Here is an 18,422-nt window from a genome sequence, read left to right on the forward strand (position 1 = left end):
CAAACTGCTGGAACAGGGTTCTAGTCAATATAGTTGTAAATCAAAAGTAAGTATCTTTCTGTGCCTTATGCTTTGTCAGGTGAAAACTCAAACCTATCGCAGATAGATGTAGTTCCATCTTTCTGATGATTGTTAAAGGTGACAAGTGAAATGACTTCTGGCAGTTTCACTCTGATCTCTAGAGAGCAAGAGTCAAATTCAAGATACAAGCAGTAAAAGAATGTTGTATGAACATGATACGGGCTTGATGGATTGAAACTTAGTCCATTGGGACTAGAAGGAGAGAATAAAGCAAGTTCAAGTTCTATTAAATTGTCTACAGGGCTCAAAGATTATATTATTCAAGTGGGAAAGGTGATAGAGCATTGGCTCTTTATATCAAAAGTTCAGTTAATTTTTTTGACATTGATTACCTTAAGGTCTGCAGTCTTGCAGCAGCTGTGGCAACCGCTAACTGAATAATAGTCAGCAACATTAAACAAACAAACAACATGAAATTTATTTTGTTTGCCCATCATTTGTCTGTGTGTGTGTGTGTGTGTGTGTGTGTGTGTGCAAATTTTACTTCTTAAGGGCCAGATTCCAAATTAAGAGTTTTCTGAGAAATAAAAGACAAATGCTTTGTTTGAAGGAGAGCACATTTCCTATGTAGATTTTTATTACTATTATTATTTAAGTGGCACAAATTAAACTGAGAAGAAAGTCTTTTATTGTGGGGATTATTGTAATTTTATGTATATGTGTATATTTCTAAGCTTATTTGGTACTTTAGTGTCTTCTCTTTTCACCATTAAAGGTTGTTTTTTGTTTGTTTTGCTGGGTTTTTTTTTTCCTTTTTGGAGGGGAGGGAGAAATTCAGATTGTGCACAGACTACATTGACATTCAGTAGAAGCTGCCCCAGTTATAAAGCTGACTTTTGAGAATATTCCATAAACAATTTCTGCAGATAAGCATCCATTCTCTCACTTGGAGGTCAACAACAAAGCTTTTTAGGTGCGCATAATTGTCTATTCTTGTGTTATTTCAGAGGAGAAACTGTTGTTACAGTTTGATATTAGACTCTGCAGTCCAACCGCCTTTATTTTATAGTCTGCCTCTATAGCTATTCTAACAGGCTTTAGGGAGCAGGGAAGAGGAGTAAACTGTACAACCAAAGAGCCATTTACCACAGGTGAACATGTCATTAGTCCCTGTTCAACAGGATTGACCCTCACGATGAATCTGCTGTAAAAATTTCCCTGTAATAAAAACTGCATTCGATACTATTCATTTTTGTTTCAGGGAAGTGCTTCAGAATATACACAACAGACATATCTTGGGGATCAGAAGGAAACAGTCTATAGGGCAATAAATTACTGAGACATTGACATTTCTTTTATCAATTACAGTTTCTGGTTCTCAATCTGTATGTTAACCTTGTGCAATAAACTACATAAGATACTTTTCCTGTGTTTAGGCACTAAGAAAACGGTATTTAAAAGAGAGGATAATTCTTAGCAGGACAAGTTTAAAGAATTAAAAAATACTATAGTAAGACAGATAATGATCAAATGATTGATATATATACTCTTTGACTTCATTTTTCACACATATATTTTGTTAGTTGACAATAACAATACAACTTGTAAGATACCCATACTTAATTACAATCAGCTATACATTTGACAGTATAGATGCTGGAGATTAGGAGAAAGACTTCTGAAATTTGGCAACTCCTTGGTCGTTCTATTTGTCTGAGTCCTCTGAGAAACTGATCCCAAGATGATATTATATGTGCAAATATTTGGGGCACCTGGGTGGTTCTGTCAGTAAAGCATCCAACTCTTCATCTAAGCTCAGGTCTTGAACTCAGGTTTGTGAGTTCAAGCCCCACACTGGACTCCACACTGGGCATAGAGGTGACTTTAAAAAAAAAAAAAAAGTGCAAAAATTTCATCAGGTAAAATGCCTATATGAGAGAAAATAGGGACAAAGCCAGTAAAGAACAGGAAAGCCATCAGACCATCATGCAAGTCTGACTCTGTTTGAAGGAGACTATTGAACACTAAACTATTGTGCATTCTGAGATCAGGATGGCAGCGTCATGGTGGAGTCCCCATGCCAAGGTCTGCAGCCATTTTAAGATCTTAGGTAAATTACAGCCTTCTCTGCTCAGTGCTTTCATTTATAGAATAAGAAAATTATCTGTTACCTGCTAAATATAGTGGTATCTATAAAATAAAATTTTCTACCTTACATAAAATTCTATGTTCAAGGGCGCCTGGGTGGCTCAGTGGGTTAAAGCCTCTGCCTTCATCTCAGGTCATGAGCCCAGGGTCCTGGGATGGAGTCCGGCATCAGGCTCTCTGCTCAATAAGGAGCCTGCTTTCTCCTCTCTCTCTGCCTACTTATGATCTCTCTCTCTGTCAAATAAATAAATAAAATCTTTTTTTAAAAATCCCATGTTCTATTACTACAATTAGCATAGAAAAAATGTAAAGGATCCTGCCCATAACCTCCATCTGCACCTGCTCCTGGGACTTAAAGACAGAACTGGTGAGTAGTGTGCACCTCCTAGTGTCCAGCTCCCCTCCACAGTGAGGTTTGTGTCTGGCTCATACTCGTGTTCCCTCACTTTACTAATTTTGAGTTTCCTACATTGTTCCTTATTTAAGGCACCCATTCATAGAGAAAAGTGGCCAGTTTTCAAATTTAAGTTTCAAAAATTTGTCTTTATATGAAGTAAGGTGCATGATGCTGAAGCTGAGGTAAATAAAAAAGAAGGTAGACATCTTCCTTATGGCAGATAGGTACAACAGGCAGCGTATTTTAAAAGACGTTCCAAGATTTTAATATCCATAACCCAGTTACCTCAACCTGCCACCCCCTGCCCCTCTGAAACCCCGGAGGGCACGTGTTGTGATGAGCACTGGGTGTTACACACAACTAATGAGTCATTGAATGCTGAACATAATTGAAGAAGAAGAAGAAGGAGGAGGAGGAGGAGGACGGGTAAGAGGAGGGGGGAGAAGGAGGGGGAGGAGGGGGAGGAGGAGGGAGGAGGAGGAGGGAGGAGGAGGAGGGGGAGGAGGGGGAGGAGGAGGCAGGGAGCACAGGAGGGAAGAGAAGAAGTTGTTCCAAGATTTTTTTGAGAAAACCCAGAACAGAAGCAATCGTATCTTGAGTCCTAACAAGGGCCATGATTAAGAGTAACTTGACAGGGAGAGGATCACTGTCCTTTTTTTTTTTTTTTTTTTTTATAAACATATATTTTTATCCCCAGGGGTACAGGTCTGTGAATCACCAGGTTTACACACTTCACAGCACTCACCCTTTTAAGTGAACTTTCTGTAATCAAGATTCCTGAATGCAAGCATCCCAGTGTGTGAAGCCTGCAGTAGTTGGGCAATTTCTCCCTCAACTCAACATAAACCTCATTTCAGAAGAGAAGCTGACCACAACAAGCAAAAGTACCAGGTTTTGTTTCTCTGTTTGATCACAGTCAAAGAAGCACGGCATGATGCAGAAGAAAGAATATGTATTGAGTTTTATTTCCAGGTCTTCTAAAGAAGCTCTCTGTTTTTGAGCAAGGCACAGAATGTTTCTGAGTCTTGGACATTTCAACTACAAAGTTAGAATGATAAAAGCTGTCTTATAAATAAGACAATCTACGAAAGGTCTGATAACAATAAAACTTTGAGCAGTTATAATGAGGCCTTCTAGCATTTCATTTCTGAAAAAATGAAAAAGTATTTTCATTTTTACAAAAGAAAAAATCCAGCTATTAGTCAATGTCAGTAAGTAATAATATATTTTTCTTTTCCTTTTTATAATCATTATTGTACATATTTACTAGCAAATAGCACAAATTCAGGGCTACTTCTTCCTTGTTGAGAAAAGTGGTCAAAATATACTTGTGTGTCAGCAATTAAAAAACACCAAAATTAATTCATTTTCTGTAGTGTTTATAAGTCTACCTTTTTCATTTTGAGCATCTTCTCTACCATTCATTCCTTCTTCAGTGCTGTATCTATAGCAATTCCACTTGACATTCTCAAGGCTCAAGGTAATGTTTTTTATTTGAAGACTGTCACTGACATAACACAGCTCTGGTGCCATCTGCCTTATGTGACAGATTTGCACTAAACAGTTTTATTGAGGTCTCATCTTTCCCTGAACATACCATATATTATTTTCATCCAGGTGCACTTTAAAATGCCTAAGGTGGAGTATAAATATTTCTACTAGCTCATCAAGTTATATAAATGAGTTGAATCTTACGCTCAAACATGCCATGCACTAGAAACAGGTGAGAAATTGAATGAAAACACACACATAACTTGTTATTTATAAAGATTAACAGATACATTGTCTAATAATTTTCTGTTTCTTTGCAAACATCTTTAGTATGATTGTGGCGTGCGTGCAGGTATGTCATCTGGCAGGTAGGGGACTATTTATGTGTTCTTTTATTCTTGTAACTGGAGCAAAAGTTCTTTACTGCCATCAACTGGAATAAACAAAATTAAAAAAAAGGAAAAATAATGGGAGAGTATTGTATTTAAATTCCAAGTTTGTTCATTCAATATACATTTAACAAGTGACAATCAGCCATGCACTGTCATAGCCCACTGAACACAGACAGATATAGAAAGAAAGGGAGAGATATAATCTCTGGGTATAAGAACTTATGATCGTAAATACAAAATATATAAGCTACTATGTAGAAATAAATATATCTCATAATCCTGATAAAACATTAACTGTAGAAGCCACGCTTTTACTGACTAACTTCCTTTTCTGGACCAATATATAAAGAGTATTTTTCAAAAATCTGACTACATATGGAAATGGAGCTGGAAATGGAAAAGAAGCAAATACAAAAGTAATCATGTATTATGAGAGAATTATGTTCTAGCTCTGATATGTGGTCCACAATTCACTTTTTTCCTAATGTATAAAAAATTATAATTGTGAAAGACCCATATTAATTGACATACAAATATGGAATAAAGTTATAGTATTTGGGGAGAAAAAAAGCACTGCTGCAAAGATATTGTATGTAATACTTTCAATTTTGGCCAATTTCCATTTGTACAAATAATAGGATGAATCCTTTATCCCTTACCTTTGAACCCCCAGAACATTAATTTTTGGAAGCTAGATGTAAAGAGCTATAGACATCTATTGTAAATTTTAGTAATATCACAAACTGGATAATTTCTTAAGTAGCCTCAGAAATACATTCCAGAGGACTATGCCAGTTGTCTTTTTCAGTAATTCTGCAATAACAATATTAAAAATAATCTCCTGGATGAATGCTATATTTGGTATATAGATCAAAATGAAGCATTATAATTTATTTCTCCACATTTAATAATACTAATTAAAGGTCCATTTCCCTCTTTCTGTTCCCATAAAAGTACTATAATGAAAAAAATGCCTCACTAGGAATTTTAAAATGTTATTTGAAATAAACAAAATTAGTAGTTAGATTGAAGCTGTTAGAGTTTACATGATATTTTAGAGTATATATTTCTCCAAAGGACTGAAATTTTCATGAGTGGATATTTTGATACTAAAACATACAACAGAGGGGCACCTGGGTGGCTCAGTGGGTTAAAGCCTCTGCCTTCAGCTCAGGTCATGATCCCAGGGTCCTGGGATTGAGCCCCACATCAGGCTCTCTGCTCAGCAAGGAGCCTGCTTCCTCCTCTCTCTCTGCCTGCCTCTCTCCCTGCTTGTGATCTCTGCTGTCAAAAAATAAATAAAATATTTTCAAAATAAATAAATAAATAAAAATTAAAAATACAACAGAAAAAGTTCCTGATTTTTTTTTAAGATTTTTATTTATTTATTTGAGAGAGAGATAGTGAGAGAAAACATGAGAGGCAAGAAGGTCAGAGGGAGAAGCAGACTCCCCATAGAGCTGGGAGCCTGATGCAGGACTCGATCTTAGGACTCTGGGACCCTGACCTGAGCCAAAGGCGGTTGCTTAACCAACTGAGCCACCCAGGCGCCCTGAAAAACTTCCTGATTTTTATAAGTATTTGGAAAATACATAATCTTGAATAAATACTCATTTTTGTTATTTTTGTTAGATAACTCTGAAAAAAATATTTAAAATGCATATGTCTACATGCTAAAGCCAAAATATATCATTCTAATTATACTTTCAAGAAAACAAACTTGGACTCATAATGTGAAACACTGGAAGAGGAAAAGCTATAGGGGAAGTATTAAAATATTCTAAGAAGTAGGGACTCAGTTATGTTGTTAAAGTGAGAAGACTTGGATACAGGGAAAATTATGGATAGAGGAATAACGAGATTTGTATTCAGTTGGATATGGGAATGGACCCAGAGCAGGCTCTAAGATAAAGTTAAGGTTTCTAATAACTCAGGAAATAGTGGAAATTAGAAGTATCAATATTAAAAAAAAAAAAAAAGTGGGACATGGAGATCTAAAAGAAAAATTTATTTTATGGTAAAGATAATAAAAATGGTTTTTACATGAAATATTACTAATAAACTCTTCATGTTGAACTAGTCAGCAGACCTTTACAAATATGGTACTAAGAATTAGGATTGACAACTACAGGTAGGGAATAAGATATCTATAAAGAGGCCACAGTTAAAGTCCTAGGACAACAAGAGACTTTCCCAGAGACAGGAGAGGAAGGGAAGGGAAGGGAAAGAAAAACTGAAAGCGGAGACAGATATAGGGAAAATCTTCTTAAATAAGGATCAATGGCCGCCTGGCTAGCTCAGTCGGTAGAGCATGAGACTCTTAATCTTAAATAAGGATCAAATATGGACCATTTCTTATGACAAGAGGGAAAAATTAGCAACAAAGAGGAGTGAAAAACTAAATGAAGAGAGTTTTTTGGGTTTTGTTGTTTGTTTGTTTGTTTGCTTTTAAATATTAAGACTGACAAAAGGATCTAAGGACTAGGGAGACATTTATGACTTTGAAAAAAAATGTATTTTGGACAGATAAAGAAAAGAAAGAAGAGAAAGAAAAGGAAAGAAGAAAGGAGAGGAGGGCGGGGAGGGGAGGGGGGAGAGGAGAGAAAGAAAGGGAAAGAGGGAGGAAGGGAGGAAGAAAGAGAGAAATGAAGTAAGAAAGAAAGAAGGAAAGAAAGAAAGGTCTGGAGTAAATAAAAGATAAGTGATACAAAGCATGAATCATCTTTTTGGGAAACTTCATAATAAAGGGAAGGAAATAATTGAAACAGTATCTAGAAAACTCAACAGAATTATGAAAAACATCATTTTTGAAAGAAGTTTTACGTATTTTTACAGATGAAAATAAAAAATTGAAGTTGGAAAAAATTAACAGTAATTGATGGAGCAAAATCTTGCAGAGCCCCCAAATTAACTTTTCCCCAGAGGACAAAAAGATGACAGTCTAGGATTGCGAATGCTCATTGTCTTATTCTTCATCTTGAAATGAGGATTAACTGAGAAATTAATCTGACTGTACAATGTGAGGGCTAGATTTTGAAACTTTGCTTTTAGCATTTAAATGGATAATTTATATCATATAAGGAGGCTGTGGTTCCAGATTATTAATACTTACTATCTATTAGACATTTTTTGTTTAAAAAAAGAAAAATAAATTGCATCAAAATTTCTACTCAATTTTCATATGAACTTTATGGAAAATTCAAAACTGAAAATATATGTTTTCTCTAATGTAGAATGCTTTTGTTTTTAAAAAGCTCTCTGAAGCAGCAAAAGAATAGTTGATAAAAGGACTATAGTACCTATTACCAATAATCACTCCTACATCCTGAAATAAATGTTAAAACATCACATTGAAATCTCCGGGTTGACATTTTTACTGAATTTGTAAGAATCGATGTTTGTCTGAGGTTAATTGTCTCAGATATTATTGAAGGTCATAAACATAGTCAGCAAATCATTAATTACAACAAATTGTCTTGGGAATCCATCATTATTGTTTGGACATTTAAAATTAGTTTCTGGGTTGATTATCTTCAATAATTTTTAAAGACTGGGAAGAACAGGCAGTGAAGGTTATGGAACATACTTGACAGGCAAATAGCTAACCCCAACCCACAAGCAATACACCAGACATCCACAATTCCTCTACTACAGCAGCTTCCAGATTCTAGTTTTAAGTCAGCAGGGTAAGCCGAGTGACAGTAAATGAGGAGACCACTAACTTTGAGGGGCTGATCTCATGGGAAATAAGCACAGTTAGAGAAGAAAATGCAACAGAGAACAAAAGAGATTTTATACTTTGGTTCTGATCTCATTCTGGTTGGAGTATCTACTAGGTTATTTTTTTTTTTCAATTCAGATAAAGCTCTTATAAATTAATTCTGCATCGGAGCACCAATAAAGTACATGTGAAAATGACATATTTTATCCTTGAGCATCCTTGGTGGCAGAAAATATAAAAGTTTCTTTTTCAGGATGGTAAAAAGAGCAAGATAGAGGATATTTTCTATTATGTAATGTGTAGCAACTATAAATGATTCTTAACAGAACTTTGTTTTCCATAAGAGAAATCCCATGCCTTTCAGTTTCAACAAATTATAACTGGGCAATATTAACCTCGTGAAAAGTATTTTTGAAATTTTTATTACCATTTGGGTGACTGGCTACTTTTTAAGGTAATGATAACATAATGTCTTACTATATATTGTCGAGGGTTTCCAAAGCAAATTCACACAAATTTTCCTTTTGATTCTTGCAAATTATGTCCATTATTGTATGATCCAAATCAGCTAAATTATGAGATATGATATTTATTGAGGCTGAGTTCACAGAACTGAAGGGAAGAAACTGATTAGGATTTCTGTTTACATGGAGTGTGTTAAATAATCAGCTAGAAAGTTAAGATCAAATATCCACTTTAGTGCTTGAATTATTAAATTATTAAATGACCACTGAATGTTGGTCAAAAATAAAACTCTCTCCAGTTTAATTAGACATTTCAGTTTGCTTTCAATGAGTAAAGTATCACTATGCACTGTATGAATATGAGTAAAATGCTATAATCTGCCCAAGAAGCACTTACATTCCTGCTGTAGAGACATGTATACATACATCATGGAAGGCAGCAACCATTATGGCTAAGGCTGAACTCTGAAATCATGCTACTTCAAATACTGGCACCTAGCAGGTTTCAATAAATGTTCCTTGAATGAATTAACTAAATTGTCAGAACTAGAAGAAAGGAATGCAACAGTAATTGGTTAATACTTAAACACAAAATGTGGGTGTGTATGGGAAGGTGTATACATATATATTTTTTTTGACATAAAATTTTGTTTCATCTAAAAAATCTTTAGTTTGCCTCCTTTAACCAATAGTTCTTTTTTCCCAACATCTTACATAAGACCAGAGTTCATTTCCTCTTATTTCCTTCTCACTTATCTTTCTTTTACACTTTCGATCTTAGAGAAATGGAGAAAGATAATGAAAGTGAGACCAATAACCTTGTATTTTAGTGTACTGTATAGAATGATAGGTAAAAAAGAAGGAAGAGAAATGAGTTTAACCTTAAAGAAATGGAAAGCATTCTAGAATCTAGAGAGGACACGTTAATATAAACCCTATCATCAAATCCTGGAAATGATGAAAGTCTACAGGTTGTAGGGTCAGAGTGAGACTGGGAAGATTTGAGTGAAAAAATTTTTTACTTATGAACAACATTAAGAGAGCTATTTGCAGAAGAGATTTCCATTTCTGTCTGCAAACTACATTTTAGAAGTATACAAGCATGTTCTATCTTATGTTAGCAAGTCCTTTTCTTTCCATTAATGCTGCTATTTTGTTGACAATTTTTTTGTAGCTTCTACCTGATGTTCACATAGAAACTGCTAGAATGTCGCTTTCTAAATTTACACTTACAGATGCCAAGATATTTTTTATTTATTTTTACTCAAAAATTTACCCTGGATTTTGTACACAACCAACAAATTCATTTTATCTCATCTGGACAGAGGTCATTTACCAGTTTAAAATGTCAAAGAAATGTATTGTGCTCCAGAAAGGAGAGGGAAGTGAACTCCTCAGTATCAGTAATCAAATCATACACATATCTGGCAACCACTGAACAGCTTCAGGTAAACATCCTCCAAGGAAGAGAGAAGAAGAGGAAACTACCTTCCCTGAGCAAAGACCTTGCATCTGTTACTCCACTGAGTCAATTACATGTGTTAGCCATTTTAAACATCACAACAGCCCTGTGAGGAAATGTGCATCATAGGCCCCATTTTATTTCTGAGGAACCAGGAGTACTGACAAGGTAATTGATGTGCTCCAAGTACCACATTCTGCAAGTGACAAAGGCTAATAATTGTAATTAAAACAAAAGCAGTGACAATGACAATGATGTTACTAGTTGCAGGAATGTCTACAATTTATAGAGTTGTTACTATGAGAAAAAAATGTGCCAACGTTTCACACGTGCTGTTTAAGCCTTATAACCTCTAAGACCATAGTAGGAAACAGTGGTTTAAATAAATAAGACATTAGATAAACAGGGATTGACTTGTATCACTGGAGCTAATACATGATGATAAAGACTTCTTTTTTTAAAAATTTTATTTATTTATTTGACACAGAGAGAAAGATCACAAGTAGACAGAGAGGCAGGCAGAGAGAAAGAGAGGAGAGAGAGAGAGAGAAGGAGGCCCCCTGCTGAGCAGAGAGCCAGATGCGGGGCTCCATAACAAGACCCTGGGATCATGACCTGAGCCAAAGGCAGAGGTTTAACCCACTGAGCCACCCAGGCACCCAATAAAGCCTTCTTGCATAGTGACCAGTCATATCGTTCCTCCCCTGAGAAATGGTTCTTACATGAATACTGGAAAAATGTGTTATAATCATCTAGCATAGTTAGAAAAACATGGGCTTTGGACCATGCAGAGTAAGCTAAAATCCCAAATATACCAACCACGAATTTTTAAATTATGGATGAATAAGTTAAATATTCAGAACCTGTTTTACATTTTTGCAAAATAATACATAATATCTTACAATACTCAGGGTCACTATAAAGATTAGGTAACTAAATATGTAATCTGTATTAATACAGCACCTGTGGTGTAGCAGATAATAAATGGTAGCCATCAGTATCACCAAGCAGCCTGAAAGAGCAAAGGCATCACTCCTCTAGCTTCTAGTGGGGCATGGAAAAGAGAAAGCCCAAAACACTAAATATACTTCATCACTTCATTTTAAAGAGGACTTATTGTTAATTGAAGTCAAATGTGTATGAGTATAGACTGTGCAAAATAAAAATCAGTAAATAAATGCAAAGTATTAAAAAATAATAATAAATAAATAAATGCAAAGTATTATATTTTAAAATTATATATAATTATTTAAAACTCACAAATTTAGACAATGATCAAGTCACAGATTTGCAGAAAGTATTTGCAAAATATATGTCTGAAAAAGGACTTGTATCCAAGATATTAAAATAATTAAAGCTTGACAAACAACAAAAACTAAAAACAAAAAGCATAAATTTAAAAAATGGACAAAGGGTCTAAACAGACACTTCACAAAAGAAGATATACAGATGGAAATAAATATATCAAAAGATGTTCCAGATCATATATAATTAGGTAATTGCAAGTCAAAACAATGAAATACTACCATACGCTTATCAGAATGTCTAAGTTTCAAAATGTTAATACACTAAACGCTGGTCAAGACATGGGGTAAGGAGAACTCTCATTCACTGCCAGTAGGAAATACAACATGGTACAGCTTTGGAACAGTCTGAGTTTCTTAAAAAATTAAACATGGTCTTACCAAGCAATCTGGCTGTTGCTCCCCTAAGTATTTACCCAGATGAGCTGAAAACATGCTTCCACACAAAAACCTCATGACTGCCAGAAACTAGAAACAACCAAGATGTTTTTCAGTAGTTGAAAGGATAAACTGTTTATTCAGGCAATGGAATATTACCGAATATTTTTTAATTAAAAAAATAACTATCAAACAAAAAGAAAAAGAAGACATTGACATCTAGAAATGCATTTTGCTAAATGAAAGAATTCATTCTGAAAAGGCCACATATTGTATAACTTCAATATGTGACCTTCTGGAAATTTGAAATTATAGACAGTAAAAAGATTAGCGGAAAAGACCGGTAAATCGGGAATTGCAGGGGAGAGAAAAGGGATGAACAGGTGTGGTAAAGGGGATATTCAAGTCAGTGAAAGTGTTCTGTATGAGACGACAATAGCATATTTTTTGTCGAACTCACAGTTCGACACAATATTGAGAGGGAATGCTAATGTAAACTATAGACTTGGTTAATAATAATGTATCAACAGTAGTTATCAATTGTAATAAATGTACCATACTAATGCACAATGATATTAATAGGGGAGGTGAGGAGTGGAGGAGAAGGGGAAAGTAGGTTATGCAGGAAATCTCTCTACTTCCCACTCAATTATTTTGTAAAACTTAAAGTACTCTAAAAATAGTCTTAGTAGACTATTTTAATTTTTAAAAATTCACAAAAACAAAAAATCAACAATGAAGATGGTCTTTCCAATTGAGGTGAAAGATTTAGAAGGTTTATGTATTACAGGCATACCTAGTTTTATTGCGATTCATAGACATTGTCTTTTTTATAAATTGAAGATCTGTGGCAACCCTGTTTACAGCAAGTCTATTGGTGCCATTTTTTTCCAATAGCATTTGCTTACTTCATATTCTCATTTTGATAATAGTCACATTTTGATAATTTTCACAATATTTCAAACTTTAAATTTTCGTTATAGTGATCTTTGAGCAGTAATTATGACTTACTGAATGCTCAGATGATAGCACTTTTTAGCAACAAAGTATTTTTAACTAAGTCATGTAAATGTTTAGATAATGTTATTGCACCCTTAATGGACTATAGTACAGTGTAAATGTAGCCTTTATATGCACTGGGAGACCAAAATGACCTCCTTTATTGGGATAGTCACTTTCTTGTGGTGGCCTGGAATTGAACCGGGAAAATACCTGATGTATATAGTAAGTATTCCCTGCTTAGAGATCAAAATTGCACTCATATATTCAAAGTTGACATGACCTAAAGAAAAGAGATATGTAATTTTTAGTCCCATGTTTCCCACCTTTTTTGATTACTGAACCTCACTTTCTACAAAAAAATATCTGTAAGCTATATGGCACACTTTAGAAACAGGTTGGACTAGACATTTTAAAGACATTTTTATTTTCCTTAAAGACATTTTAACACCAGTCTACTTGTATTCACACACCAGTTTTGTTGCTTTCCAGCTGTGAAATCCTATAGCATTTTTTTAAAGATTGTATTTATTTATTTGACAGAGAGAGAGATCACAAATAGGCAGAGCAGCAGGCAGAGAAAGAGGGGGAAGCAAGCTCCCTGCAGAGCAGAGAGCCCGATGAGGGGCTCTATCCCAGGACTCTGGGATCATGACCTGAGCCAAAGGCAGAGGCTTAACCCACTGAGCCACCCAGGTGCACTCCTATAGCATTTTAAATAGAAATAGTAAGTACTCATAAATATTAGCAGTTTTCACTATTATTTTTATTTTTCACAACTGTCAAATTTACTCTGATGGTATGACCTTAAAAAGGGATAGACTCTGAATGCTAGGGCAAAGCTGTAGCTACCTACAAGTTGCATTGTCCAATGTGAAAACAACTGGTTAAAAATGGAAAATCTCAGTAAAGGGTATTTTACTTTGCTGCTTGTAGCCCTCTTCATTCTTTAGTTCCTTCACCTACTGCCCCCAGTCAACACCATATATGCAATGACTTGATGGTTTTGTGCATATGCATTACTATCATTTCTAAATTGCTTTCAATGTGTGAGTATCCATGGTTCCCTAAGACATAACTTACTGCCTATTTAGAAAAAATAACTAGAAATGTTGGGCTCAATTCTGAAATGATGTTCACTCTTCAGCTGATTCCTTCACATAATATTTAATTATATGCTGAAATATTAATGTTTCAATGAACTGAAAATTTTCCTCTTCTAAAACCTGAAAATATCATAAAAATAGATTTATAATAATAAAAATTAGATCTATATAATATGTATCTATAATAATAAAAAGTTTGTGTTAAACACTAAAAAATTCAGTATTAATTATGGTCTGCTTTATCCAACTAGTACTAATTCTAATGAAATAAGGTGGTACAAGAGTCTGTCATATGTTCTTTAATAAATTTTGTGATTTTTTAATGATAATGCATCATTAAAATGTGTGACTGATATCAGTTTGAGATAAATTGTCAGATATTATTAATTAATCTGGTACTCATTACACTTGCATTAATCATGTTATTGTGGATGTAAAATATTCTTTCAGAGATAGTCATTGGTAAATCTGAATTAATTAAAAGACTTTAACATCTCCATTCTATAAAGCACATAATTAATAGTTTTTCTTCTTTTGGAATATATGTGCACATCAGTGAATGGGCATAAATTTTTTATTGCCTTGTGTCTCCTTAAGTATTCTTACAGGAGGACTGACATCATTAACATTCATTAACTTGAAGTTGATTCTTTATGATGGTCCTGCTGAGAATGAACTTTCCTTCACACATTTAGACAATTTGTGTTTTTTTTCATTGGAAGAATTTGCTGTAGGCATTTCATTGTGATTGCAAGTAAGCTTGACGCCATCCTTAAAATGTGTTGCATATCACTTAAATATGTTTCTATTATGTATTTTTGTGTATTATGTATTTATTATTATGTATTTTATAGTTCACAATGTTTTTGGTAATTATAACTAGAGATGACTTTTGTTGTCCACAAACCAGGAAGCTAAATCACTACATGATTTCAAATGTAAAGTTTTTAAATTTTCATCTCATAAATAGTTTTACATCAGAAGCTCAGCATATTTTTCAAGATTTTATTTATTTTTTTGAGATACAACAAGAGAAAGAGAGCACAAGTGGCAGGTGGGGGGAAGGGGCAGAGCAAGAGGGAGAAGCTGGGTCCCCACTTCGCAGGGAGCCTGATGCAGGACTCAACCTCAGGACACCGAGAGCATGACCTGAACTCAAGGCAGACACTTTACCAACTGAGCTACCCAGGCACCTCTCAGCATATTATTCATAGAGCATAAAAACAACACTATATATTCTATAATAATGCATGAACTTACAGAATTTTAGGAATTGGGGAATAGGGATTAAATGGAAAAAAATAGAGACTCTACAAGATCTTCCAATGACTGTATGGCATGAAATACCTTGTGGGAGACACAATCATAATCCCTAGGATTCATTAACATTTAAATTCACAGAGCTTCTCCATTTAATAATTTAAACTTTCATATCAGAAGCTAAAAGCCTGAATGTTAGATATGTTAAACTTCGGAAGACACAGACCCATATTGGATCTAGTATTGTTAGATCACGCATTGTTTGATGATTACAAACAATCTTCATATGCCAGCCAGAGAAGAAACTAGGTAACTCAATTTTATAATATCCTTGAACCAAGAGTCACTAACAAGCAATTCCCAAAATGAAAATTTGAATAGTATGCTACTTTTCATGGATCTGTGTCCAGTGAAGACATTCAAAAAATAAATAAATTCACCAAAGTAAGGTACCAGTAGTGCTGGGAGCTATGGTAGCATGTCACTGGCCTTCATCTGCAAGTGACACAAGTACCACCTGCTTTGTTCACATGCCCAAGACTGGATCACTCCCAATTTTCCATAGGCAAGCAATTGAGCTCTGTTTGACTGAAGTTTACAGTGCCAGCATTCCTCATAGAGTCCCTCCAATGCTAACTTAATACTGTTTTCTCTCCATCTACTGGATTACCTACGGATGAATCTGTTTCTATGCCCCCTGCCAGGAAAAGAAGCCAGATTTAGATAACAAAAATCTGTTTTCCTGTAGCTTAAGAAAAATCCCTTGTATTTGCTTGACACACATAATTTCTAATCAGAGTAACTCTAACATAAGGGGCAGGGTTGTTTGCACAAAAGCCTTGGCTGGTTTGGAGAGCCCTTTCCTACTCCAAACTCTACCCAGCAGTGGCAAATCTCCATGCCACCTGGTATCTGGGCTACAGCAGTATTCATATGTGTGAAATGTTTTACTTCCAGAACACAAAGAGGCATTCCACGCACCATGCTTCCTTTTTGTTGTTATTATTGTGGCACGAAATACAAGATGGAGCAATTTCCTCTTTTGTCTAGAGGATACCTTAGAATGCTCCTGAATTGAATCCCTACCAACTTCACTGAACAGGTAGGCCCCCGAATCTTCCGAATATGCACCCCCCATCCTCTGGAACATAAGGTCTCCAGTGTAGTAGCCAATATCCTTAGGAACATCCATCTAGATGTCCCTATCCCATATTTCTGCATCTCAGGTTTTCTCAGCCAGAGTCGTAAGCTTAGCATTACAGACCCATCTTAGCTGAGCTTTTAAACTTCTCTGCAACTCTTCAAATTTTTACAACTCAGCTGTTCCCACTGTATCATTGCAGGAGATATAGGCTTCCTTGCAAGTCACAAAGAAACTCTGACTCTTACAGTCTTTAGCTGCTTTTTAATGGTTTTCAGTATTTTTTTTTTTATTCTTAGGCAGTGTATCAGTAAAATGAAATAGAAACCAAGCACCTCTACAGCTTTCATAGGATTTGTTCCTCCATATCTTTCAATCATTGCACCTGCAAGGGCATTCTTCTCCACCGTGACATTTTCCCAGGTTACTCCAGTGAAATCTTCAGCAAGTAGACAACAAAAAGATGCTAGGGATTTCCTTTATCCCAACTACCACTCAGGATAGTGTGTTTTTTCCTATCAGGCAGTGAGTAAGCTGATCATAGAATTTCATTATACTTTCTGTTTTCTTGGATCATTTCTACCAATTCAGTTCATCTAGAAAGGAGGTGCCAACAGGATTTGATATACAAGTGATTCATTGAGCAAATACTTGTGAAAGAAAACAGAGAAAGAGCCAAAAGAGACTAAAGAACCATCAGGACTGTCGAGGGGCAGACCTGTAAAGGAGGGAGGGAGGGAGACAAAAGAAGATAGAGGCAGGAAGAGGCTTAGACAACAGTGAATTTTTTTACAAGTTTAGTCAAGGTCAATGGAGAGTCCTTGAGCCCAAGTCACTTGTCAAAGGAATCTCATGTCTCACAGGAATAGACCTGTCTTAATCTCCCTGCCATGCTCTTTCAGTGACTCAGAGAAACTTGATTTTAGAAGTTTGGCCACTTCATAAACTTGGTAGTATATTCAGAGCCATCAGCCATTAGGCTTCCCAGAGTAAGAGATCTGAGGGGCTCATTTCATGGCGACCAAAGCCAGGGACTTAGAAAGAGTGCTTAGTGAAAAACATGCACACAAAGAATCATTTTGTATCTTTTTTTTTTTTTTTCTGAATAAAGGAGGATTATGAATATGTAGGTTTTTCTGAGTAATTTTTCTTGCAGAACTCTTAATGTTATATTCTACGCCTGCAGCTGCAGAAACTGCATCTCTCTTGCTTACTACTAAGCAATATTCTCTATGTAAAATGGATGTATCAGAAGGAATGAAAGCTGTTTCATCCATTCAAAGTTATATTTGTGAGATTACATATTCAGTGTTACCTTAAGAATCCAATCCTTCTCTTTAAAGTTTTAACTTTTAATTATACAGTTCCAAGGAGAAATGAAAAGGATTTCCTTACTGAACTACCATTTTCTGCCCACATGTCACCTTTATTTACCCCTCAATTCCCATTAATCTGGCCCAATTCCTTTATGTGTGTGCAGTCATGCATGGCAGTGAAAGGATATGAAAGGATAGAATCATGAAATATGTTGTCAGGGAGCAGCAGTAAATTCTGTCTCCCTCCTCACCACTTTGCCTACACTTTGCAAAATTGGGTTTAATAATAGTAGAGATCTAGAGTTCTATAATGTACTAATCTCTATACTACCTTTCTCCAATCTTCTCTACCTTTTCTAGGTATACTTAGTCCCTCTCCCATCTCCTCTTAGCATCATCATTATTAGTGAGATATTAACCAGAACTTTTGTGCCTGGTTTTTTTAAATATCCTTTAAAATGTTCACTGAGGAGTTATCATTGATTAAAATTAAGAAGTTGCAACTGATTTTCCTCCTTAAATACTCTTACTAAGTATATACCACATCCATAACTGGGGATAGTCTTTATTTTATTATGATATATGAAATAATTTACTTAATCTAATTATAAGTATAAATATATGGATATAATATGAAATATATAAGCAGAATTTGTTTCTTCATCAATATATCTTTGAGATTTAAAGTCTAGTGAATATATAAACTGATCACTTGATGTTAAACATACATTTTAATAGAGATTTTAATATTCTCTAAAAAACAAAAAGAAGAAAACAAAAGGTGTAGAAAATGGTTTTATCAAGTTCACCATTGTAGAAAAT

This window comes from Mustela nivalis (genome assembly GCF_964662115.1).
Source record: "Mustela nivalis genome assembly, chromosome: 4".
Lineage (NCBI taxonomy): Eukaryota > Metazoa > Chordata > Mammalia > Carnivora > Mustelidae > Mustela > Mustela nivalis.